Source organism: Lissotriton vulgaris, chromosome 7 (genome assembly GCF_964263255.1).
Source record: "Lissotriton vulgaris chromosome 7, aLisVul1.2, whole genome shotgun sequence".
Lineage (NCBI taxonomy): Eukaryota > Metazoa > Chordata > Amphibia > Caudata > Salamandridae > Lissotriton > Lissotriton vulgaris.
Window position 1 is genome coordinate 617,634,541 of NC_141695.1, and position 11,465 is coordinate 617,646,005.

Sequence of the window (11,465 nt, forward strand, 5' to 3'; positions counted from 1 at the left end):
AGCTGACTAACCTGAATATTTCCTTGCCCGAGTTCCCAGCGCTGTTGATGCGCTTCACGAAGTAGTCCCTTCTTGTCAACCTCATCAACTTGTGGATCATTGAGCAGGCGATGAAATTTACCTCCCCTCACTATCAACTATGAGAAATCATTCTACAGTGTGGATAGAGACCCTTTGGAAACTCCTTAGCTACTAAAATGTGCCAGATAAACTTGTAAGAACCATCTGGAACTCTTACAAGGGAATGACCTGCAAGATGGTCCATAGAGGACAACTCGCAGAAGCCTTCCAAGTGAGGACCAAAGTTTGCCAGGGTTGCTGGCTCTCACCTTTTCTCTTCCTGCTGTCCATAGATTAAATTATGAAAACCTCCACAGCAAGAAGAAGAAATGGAATCCAGTGGACACAGCTCGACGATATGGACTTTGCATACAACCTGGCCCTACTCTACTCAGCTGCAGATGCAAGAGGAGACTGAAAATGTGGCAGCCACACCAGAACAACTTGTCCTCAACATCCACAGGATAAAAACCAAGATCCTGAAGGCTTAAACGGCCGGCACAATTGCAGTTACTCTTGCAGGCGATGCACTGGAAGTGGTTGAGACAGTCACCTACCTGGGCAGTATCATGGACTAGCACGGCGGCACAGAGATCAAGGTAAGAATTGGCAAAGCAAAGGCTCATCATTCAGCTAAAGAACATCTGTAGCTCCAAGGACTTAATACTCCAAACCAAGAACAGTCTTTTCATCCCCAACATAAAATCAGTTCTTCTGTATGGAGCAGAAAATTGAAAGACACCATTGAAAATCACCAGCAACAAAATCAAGTGCTTCATCAACACCTGTCTGGAAAATCCTCTAAATCCACTGGACCAACACCATAAGCAACAACAACCTATGGAAGCAGACTTTCCAAGCCTCTGGTCATGAAGAAATCATGAAAAGATGCTCGGGATGTATATGTCACACTCTGCAAGCTAGCTTCAACAACCGCCAGGCAAGTCCTGACCCGGTACCCTTAGGGGAAAAGAGGAAGGCCAAGAAACATCTAGTGCCAAGGCCTTGAGGCTAACTGCAAGGAGATGGGTTACACCTGGAGTCAGATTGAAAGAAAAGCACAAGACAGAAATGACTGGCGAGTCCTGGTTGATTGCATATAACCCAGGAGGATAGTGGTTATAAGTAAGAATACATTTGAGCGATTCAACATTTTCAGATGAGCATTTTAAAAAATCAACAAATGGTGCAGTATATTTTGTACACAGACCATGGCCAACAAAAAAGGACAATGGAATGGAAAGGAGTTTTGGAAAGCGCGGACAGTTACCCTGAGGCATTCAGGCGCTGGTAGGTAGAGGAAACTTCTGCTGGGGTGGATCGCTGGTGAAGGATTTTATTTAGATATTTTTTTGGTTGAAGAGGAAAGTTTTCAGTTGTTTGCGAAAGGTGAGCAGGTTCGGGTTGGATCTTAGGTGGAGGGGGGGGGGAGAGTTCCATAACTTGGATGCGTTATAGGAAAAGCAGCGACCTCCTGCTCTGGCTCTTCATATCTGTGGGACAACAGTTAGAAAGGCTTTTGATGAGCGGAGTTCTTTTTTGGGATGGTAGGGGGTGATCAAAGAATGATTGATCGGCGGCCCCGATTTCCAGAAGGCTTGGTGGGTAATGCACATGGCCTTGAATTTGATACTCTCTCTAACAGGGAGCCAGTGCAGGGACTTCAGACCAGGCCCTATAGAGTTTCTACGAGGGATTCCGAGGAGGGTGCGTGCATCGCAGTTCTGGATCCGCTGAAGTTTGTTTAGGCAGTATTCTGGGGATCCCAAATATAGGGCATTGCTGTAGTCTATACGAGACTGAATTAGGCCCTGGATGACTACCTGTTTTGCCTCAAAAGGGAGGAGTGGTAGGATTTTTTTCAGCTGCCTAATCAGACCGAAGCAGGTTGCTGACACTTTGGTGACTATATAAATAACCCCATCGTTTTTTTTAGCGTGATCATCATGCTGTTACTATTTATTGTTCCTGTTGTGCCCAATAGCAATAGATCAAATTTGAGCTAGGACATGGGTACGTGCAGACCTTTTCAGAGGGGCCGAAAGCATGGTCTGGAGTTACCGAGGGCCGCATTGAACCCAGCAGGGTAGAGGACGGGGGTTGTAAAACAGGCTTAGGGGAAGCGGAGTCTCCACGCGGTGTAGGCCTGTGGTACTCGTAGTACGGTCTGCAGCCCGTCAGGTCATCTATAGCGGCACGCTGACCTAGCTGGTAATTTATTGATGTTTTGAAAAAAGTGTCAGTAAACACTAATGAGGGCCACTGGCTAATGCGCTCAGATTCACTACGTATGCTCCAGCTGCCCTTTCCTATGTTTACTGACTGCCTCTGTGGCGTTACGCATGGCGGAAAGCAAAGGCCCTTTAAATGTCACAGCTTACTTTGGGCCATTGGGAGCGCTTCCTGCTTCGCCGTCTACATCTCCGCCCTCAGCTCGGTGCTCTTCTCAGTCACAGCTTGGTGCTCTGCTCAGCCGCATCTTTAGCCCTTCGCCTGTTCACCCACACCTTGGTGCTCTTCATCCGCAGCTTCCTTTTTTTCACTGTTTTCTCCTTTCCTTTTCCTTCCCATTTTCTGAGCGCATTATTTAGCTCTTCGCTCCCTTGTCACTGCGACTCCTTCCTTCCCATTTTCGGAGAGCTTTTTTTTGCTTTTCCCTCCCTTTTCACTGTGTTCTTCTGTATATATTCTTCTGCTCATGCTATACTTTTCTTGTGAGTGTAATAAGCATCCGGTTCATGGCTATTGAGTATTTTCTCTCTTTGAATGTAAGTAAGAGAAGCTTGCATTGTTGATGCCTGAAGCACGGAGGGACTCGATGCTGGTAATCTCGCACAGGATGACCACTAATGTAACCTTGCCTGATATGGTCACTAATACATCTTTAATAATAATAACTGTGCACGGGGCTCTACTGCTATGGCTGTAATGTGCCGCCCATGTAGTGTCGTTGCACATTGACAAAGCATTGTTTACATTGCTGCTTTTCCTTGTTTTTTTCATTGCTTTCTCCTTCCTTCCCGTTTTGAGTGCTTTTCCTTTTTTTTTTTTTTAACTGCTTTCTCCTTTCTTCCCGTATTCTGAGTGCTTTCTCTTTGCTTTTCCCTCACTTTTCCCTGCTTTTTACTTCTGTATAGCTTCTACTGATTCTGCCCATGCTGTACCTTTCTTGTGAATGTAATAGACATCCAGTTCATGGCTGAGTATTTTCTCTCTGTAAATGTAAGTAAGAGAAGCTTGCATTGTTGATGCCTGATGCACGGAGTCACTCGCTGCTGGTAATCTCGCACAGTATGACCACCAGGGCCGGCCCTAGGCATGTGCAAAGTGTGCACCTGCGCAGCGCCGCCAAACCCCAGGGGCCGCCACGACATGGATCGGGATCGGAAGGATCACTAGAACTGGCGGCCCCCTGGCAGGATTTGGCGGCCTCCGGCTCCGACCCCAGTCCGCCATCTGCACGGGATGGGTCAGGTCACACACCACTCAGCCAGGTAGAATTCCCGAAGCCGGCGGCCCAGGCCCGACCCAGTTATGCATACCACCCCACGCAATGGGACTGCAGCGTTGTTGTTTATTTAATTTCAGTTTCACTTACTTGCCCAGCCACTGAGCCAGCCAGCAGTTTGGGTCCCAGGGCCGTCAATCTTAGCCCTACTACCAATGACGTGACGGCCGTGGGACAGTCTGCCCCCGCGCGCTGTGCGCAGTGCTCAACTCTGACGCGCCACGGTGGTCATGCTCCACTAGTATGTGTTTAAAGTACTTACATACGCTGCCATATTTATCACGTCTGAATTGGAGGAACACATTTTTTGCTAAGCAAGGAAAGACGGCCGGTTGGTTCCAGGTAAGGCTACACCCGTACAGAAAGGGGGGTGCGGGTGGTTACTGAAAGACCCACCCCTCTGAGCATTAGGTTTGGAACGTGTAAATAATGTTTGCAGTTTTATATAATCCGAACTAGACCCGAAGGATTTGGGGTGCTTTACATGAGAACGATAAATTACAGAAGTACACTTATGTTTTTTAACACGGTCGGAAGAGACAAAGATGATAGCGCCAGCCCACCACTCTTTTATAAAACGCGCCACTAGCGTTTATGTTTCGTACTGCTGTTAATTTCTGCTCTGTGAATGCTGATCACGTGAGTCTGACTTTAGATGTAGGTGTTGGTAGGGTAGGTACACAATAGGTAGCAAAAGATGCATCCTATTGCTTTTGCTCTTTATTAACCCGAGTCCTTTTGCCACACCCTTACACTGCCACGAGAATGACTATTGTGCTCATCTGTTTGGTTTGACATTTCTGCTCAGCCATGGTGAAAAGTCTAATTTTCAAAGGGCTGTTGTGGCTATTGTACTGCATCATCAGTTGTACCAAATTTCTATGTGTTACTGGTGTTCACTTTCCTGTGTGGTCAACCCTAACAAAGACCCACAAATAAATCACTACGTGAAGAGTGGGAAAGGCACACTCAATTGTTATGGAGTTTTACATAAATATGCTGTTACAACAAAGTGGTTTGTTTAAGTAACGTCTTGATAAATGTCTTCTAAGTTCATATAATTAAATTACTATACACACCATCCAAATATAAAAAAAAGTACACACCATCCAATTAAAAAAAAAGACGTTTTTTATCAATTTTTCAAAAACATCCATAACATCCAAAGCGTTTCGATCAACTGTGGAACTTCTGCAGGGCTTATTACTATGCAGGTGTTTATCGTTTGAGGATCTGGTTGTCTGTGTACTCCATATAGTGAGATTTATTTTTGGTAATGCCCTAAGCAATATAAGGAATATCAGGAATAGGGCTCCTATGTCTTCCTGTTGGTCAAGTATTGTGTAACATCGAGTATTGAGCAAAGTATTGAACAGAAAATAAGAGGTGACTACTCTGAAAAGGCATATTTCCTATCAATCAATCAATCATGCCCTCCTCCTCCTAAATTGTATCGTTCTGAGACGAATTCGGAAGGGTAGGAGCAGCCGCACGTACTGGTCAATCATCTAACGACTTTTCTGGACGTATTATTAAAACACCTTCCTGAGCTCCGCCCCGTCCGGACCCCCTCTTCCGGGGCCCCCACCTACGCTCCCTGCACAGGGCCACCATGAGCCTAGAGCCGGCCCTGTGACCACTAACATAACCTTGTCTGATGCTGTCACTGATACATCTCTAATACAATTATTACTGCAGTGCATAGGGAACTGCAGCTATGGTGTGATGTGTCACCCATGTAGGGGCATGAAACATTGACAAATCACTGTTTACATTACTGCTGGTGACACTGCCTGATCACAGCAAGTAATCTCACACAGGCTGGCCACTAATTTAACCTTGTCTGATGTGATCACCAATACAATACATCTCTAATATTAACTCGGTGAATTGGGCTGTGCAGCTATTGCTGTTATGTTCCACCCATGTAGAGGTATTGCACATTGAGAACGCATTGGTTACATTTCTGCTTTCCCTTCATTTTTTTCATTGCTTTCTCCTTTCTGTTTTCTGAGTGTTTACTTGTGCTTTTCTTGCCTTTTTTCACTGTTGTCTCCTTTCTTCCCGTTTTCTGAGTGCCATGCAATGCCTCATAATATTGCTATTTTCTGATAATAAAAATGTATTATCAAAATGTGCTCCTGGTAGTTACATCTGCTTTTGAAATACAGCTTTGTCTAGTAATGTTTTGAAAAGGTGGTGTTTTTTTTTTTACTCAAGCCCTGCCCCCATAGATCTGCCCCCGCCCCCCTCCGCACCCACCGGTGTGGAGCTCTGGCCACAAACCACACTGTTATTTTGCCCCCGAGAGAAAGCTTGTGAGTACCCAAGGTGTAGACTGTGAATTGTGGAGACATTTTGATGGTTTCATTCTATACTGCCCTCTAACTTAAGCCGTGGTCTCTAGAAGTCAGATTTGATTATGCTATATTATCTTGTATTTAAGTTTATATCGCTCTACTTCACCCTGGGGTCAGCCTTCTCTGCTTGTTGCTGCCCATGGCGAGTCAAATATACATTGAAAGTAACGTGATTATTGAATTGGAATGAAAATGAATCTTGGGCCTCACAGTCTCCTTATTTCTTTCGGCCTCCGTCTCCTTATTCTTTTAGTTTCGTATATGTAAACATAAGGAGTGCTTAGAAACTGGCCAAGTTAAGGTAACTAGTGCAACAGTGTAAAAATGAACGTGTTTTTAGAGATAAGTGGCTCTTGACACCTTTACTTCTTTTCATTTTCTTGAGTTAACATCATGAAGATACATGCTTGTCCGTTTAAAAGTTGCTGATGTCTTCTTTTGCCTGTAACAGTTTTCTAAATGTTAGTGCTCAGTCAAGTAAAGAGCAGCCCAGTGCTGCCTTTCACCTGGGGGCTGCTTATAAAGGTCTGGAGGCACCAAGCGGCTCTTGAACCATGCTTTGAGTATCCCTGATATAGAATCCACACTGGCAATATGTACTCGTCGCTCAGTTCTAGTGTGTATTGTACATTCTAAACCTTTTAGTTTGCGATTGATATCATTTATTGTGTTGTCTAAATGCACAGTAAAACGTGCTGTTCTTTTTATGACTTATGAAGAAAGTGCTTAACAGTATTTTTACGCTTAGATAACCTTTCTGGTGCGGCCAGTTTTGCATGCTGCAGAAGGCAGTTTGTAAGGGTTTCATTTTATTGTAGTTCTATTGCACACCTGCGTGTTATTGATGGAAAAGTTTGGTTTCGATTGCGCACTGTCACAGATGTATTCAAAATGCACACACAATGTTATTCTGTTACGATGCTGCTGCTTTGTCTGAGTAGTAATGTTGTGCACCAGCCCATCCTGCGACTAAATAAAGGTGCTCTCTATATAGAAACTGGGTACAGTTTGTACAGCTCACTTCCATTAGGCCGGACACTAGCAAATACCTTTTGAACTGTTTAAAAATATATAAGATACTTGAAGGGGCTCAGTCAGCCTTGTTCATTAGTTGGTCAGTTGAGTCGTTCACGCTTTTTCCGGCCACTACAGCATACAACAGTGAGTCAGCCACTGACCAACTTCACTGCCAGTATTCTGTCCTTGCGCACGAGCACGCAAGCACATTATGACACAAAATAGTTCCTATACTGCCAGGGACTATCATCGCAGTAGTTTTTTTTATTATTATTTTATTTGTTACCAGTAACATTTGTGGCAGGTACAGCTGTAGGCTCTCATGCTCTGCACGCGTCTGCCATCTAGTGTGAGAACGGATGTTTGCAAGCTGTTTCTCTTACAAGAAGTCTTCAGTCTCTATCTCGTGACTTCCTTTTAACCCACAATGCACCAGGACCAAGACTCTACCTCCGATTACCCCGCCCCCTCTCTGCCCCCAACCCACGCTGCGCGGTTTCTCTGGTTTCAACTAGCATGGTCTCACTGCCTCTTTCAGTTTCAAACACAGGGCAAATTACATCCGTAGTTGTAAAATGCACCGAGGACATCGAGAGAGAGACTGTACCAAGATGTGTTTATTTGTATTTATAAATGTGTACTCTGCTCCTGGGAAAATGGCTTTGTCTGATAACTGGTAAGGAGAATACGCTGTTCCATCTTTGTGTAAGGTGGTGTAATGATAAGATCCCGTGAAAGGACCAAAATAGTCCAAGCTTTGCCTCCTTCGAGACACCAAGGATTGTAATGAATAGCCTAGGATTGTGTGTTATGCAAAGCCAACAAACAGAGGAGTACACCCAGGAGACAGCTCACTGTCTCCGTAGTTTACTTTATCCGAAGGGGACTAGGAGTATTCCTTCAAACGTGTTAAAATCCCTTTCTCTCTCGTTTTTTGTGTTATGCAAAGCCTACAAAACAAAAACTTACCGAAGGGAACGGCACTAGGCACACTATGCAGCACCTATGCACCCCTGTATCGCCAGACATCTCTGACCCAGATGACCTTTGAGAAAGGCGAAGGGCCATCAAACATTGCACCTGCCCAAAACACCTAAGGCCAGAGACTCTGTCAGGTGACAGTTAAGACAATGATGCGGGTGAGCTGGCCACTCCAGAGCCAAAACACTGGCCCAAGACAAATAAAATATCCTAAACCCAAATTACTTGACCCACACTCGATTATTGACCCTCCTGGTTCTGAGTGACCTCAAATGTTCCCATCAGGGGCAGAGCATAGAGCCTCATGGCTGGCAGGAGGAGACAGCCATTCAGGTCAGCCCTTCAGTTGCTACGCCCGGTCAGAACAGAGAAGCCTCAAGACAAAGGTACCAAGGCTCTGCATTAATCAACAGTCCGCCATGAAGGACAGATAAGCCCCTTTTCGAGCTGAAATAGACTCCCAAACCTGCACCGAAGAATATGTCAGTACAGAGATTGAAATCTGACAAGGCTTCCAAAGACATCCAGTTGCTTAAAGTCTCTGACGTTAGGCAATGTAAAATGTAGATCAACCCATCTGCAGGAAAAAATCCTTGCCTGCTCACTGGCTGCTCAACGACCCTCCCAGTAAAGAAGTTAATATTTGATGCAGAGCTATCACAGGAGCTAGAGAGCTTCTCCTTACCCAAGAAGCAGCCCAGTACCACAGTGCCCCAGCACTCTCCACATACCACTCTTTTCCACCCTGCACACATATTAGCCCACCACAGTCATGCCACTGGTGTCTATCTCGGAAGTCTATACTTTTTGCACTCCCACATTATGATATCCAAAACCTAGCGCTTAATTTGAGCCAGTGGTTGCCTGTGAAGGACACCAGCACTAATTGTGTTGAGACTGGCACTTACTTTTCTGCATTGAGACATTTCCTGAGCGCAAGAAAAGGAAAAACGCACAAAGCCGAAAGATTGAGAGAGAGAAACACAGAAAACTGGAATAAAGGGAGGAAGCAGGAACCTGCACGAGTGAGATAAAGGGTCCCGGAATTGCCTGGTAGTGTATTAAAGAGTCTTGAGGTGGATTTAAGACAACCAACCCTGGTATTCAGCACGTCAATTGAGAGCGATCTTAATAAGCTGACCACACTCCTGCATGGTCATTCTACACTACAGTATTGACCACTTTTTCTCCATTCCCAATAGTCCCGCCTTCCAGCAAGTGTTCTAATGTGCAGGAGTCTGGCTCAAAGACTTTATCTAAGCCTGTGACCGATGGTGCAACCCAGCGCACGTGTCAAGTGCCTCCAGTATGTTCATCAAAATCAGTACCAATATTGAGCATGACATCATCATTGGGAGTTACTTCTAATAATGGGGCCTCTTAATACTTCAAGCAGCACCAGAATCCAGGAACTGTAGCAACCAGAGTCGACTCCTGTAGTGGTTTAGCTAATGTCCCTCAACTTGCTCCTGGTGCAAAGGAAGATATCGAACAATTTAAGAATAAAGTTGTGTATTGTTTACATTCCATCAGGGTCGCAGGTAGAATGTAAAATTATCATGCTGCGCAGAACATCATGATTGGGCAGAGTTAAGAAAAACTTGATGGGGACTCTCACATTATTAACATTACTAGCCTTATGTGGTAAACAGCATCCTAAGTACTGCCTCCCAGCTTAACCCTATGGGTTGTAACTCGGCCATCGTGGCTCTCCCACTGGGTTATTTTTAAAGGCCATTGATCCACCCACTTTTTTCATTCAAAAGATTCCATGGGCGGTCTCTAGATGTGGTTCTGGGGAACCAGCAAGAGGCAATCCCAGGCATAGTCACATCTAACAGGTTTGCCACTCTGAGTACATTAGAATGTTGTGATTGACTGAGTGTAGTTCCTCAAGCCAAATGCCCCTTTAGCACAGTGCCCGGATGGGCCATCTGGTCTGAGTCATCCAGATCGCAAGGGGTGCAACTTTATTTCCAGAACTATTGCAGTGCTGGCAAGAAAGTTTGAGGACCCAGAATGGGAGCTTTTCTTAAAAGGGCTCGACGTGATCTGCCTCCAGGAGACATGGGTAGTTGAAAATAGATATACTTTGGAAGGTTGTAAAACCTTCTTTGTGCCAGCTATTCACTCTTATTGCAGGAAGAGCTAAGGGGGTGTGGTCAGTTTTGTCTCTAGCAGTCAAAGGCAGCTCTGTTATGTTGCCCCATAACCCTCCGACTTTACAGGCGTTGTTATTATCCAGTGGGACAAACAAGCTATTTCTTTAAAATGTTATAGCGCTGTACCCTGCTCATAGGAAGTATGCAGCATTACACGGTTGGGCTCTTTCTTGACCCAGAGCAAGCAGAACTACTTTAATGCTCGTGTTCCAGGAGATTTTGATGTCCATCTGTGCATAGAACCTAGGGTTGGGAGTGGTTAAAGACACAGGATGTGCACACCACGAGTTTACCCTAATATCCGCTATGTCCAAGTTGCCCCCGGACAAGAAAGATGTCGACGCCACCTTCACCGTGAGAGGTTGTGAGTTCTTTATAGGATTTATTTTTGTTTCTATGCCTTTTTTCACCATTAAGGAGAATGTGTATAGTGATCATAACCCTGTGAGTGTTTCGACTGGATGGCCCCGGGTAGTAAAGATAATCACTAATGGAGCAAGGGGGTCCTTGATAGCTGAGGGAGGAGACTCAAGTGGGGTCAGATTATTCTGGAGCAGTTCTATGAGTCCCTGTTTAGTCAGTGTCACAGGGAGTTTGTCACTTGCTTAGACAGCGTGCAAAAACCAACAGATATCTTGGAGGCTTATGGAAGCTTGTTTGAAGTTATAGCGAACTCATTGCGGGCCCCAGGTAGGCGTTCACCTCTCACAGGCCCGAAATGCTTTGGCTCCATGTGCTCCAGCGCCTCTAGTAGACTGAAGGAGGCTTTGAGCCCCCTGGCTGTCAATAGATATCGCAGACAATATAAGGCTGCACTGGCAAAGCGCAAGTTCATTTTGAAAGAGGAGGCTTGGTTAGAGTTGTTTGAGGTCAGTACCCTGGGTAACAGCTCCAAGTTCTGTAGCATTATTAATAGCCCCTTGTTGGCAGAAGATAGTGCCAATATACTGGACGCCCATATTATTGAGGATGATTGGGTAAGCCACTTTGAGGTCATGCTTCAGCCTGATTCCATCTCAAGGGAAGCCCAGGAAACTGTTGCGGGTCTATTCCAGGTCGTATTCACAGCACAGGAAGTAAGAGCAGGTATTTTGGGGTTATCTAAAAACAAGGCCCCTGGTCCTGATGGGATCCCCCAGACCTCTATATTTCGAATTTGGATATCTCGGTACCTGTACTTACCACAATTATTAATGCTGCAGTCAAGACTGGCCACCAGGACACTTGGGCCCTGTTTTCAAAAAGCGAGATTGGGATAGCACTTATTTCTATAGGACTATCTCCCTTTTGGATTCTGTGGTAAAGGTGGTGGGTCGTATGGTACTAGATAGGATTGTGAATTAGGCAGTGAGATTATAATAACATCCTGGCAGAGGT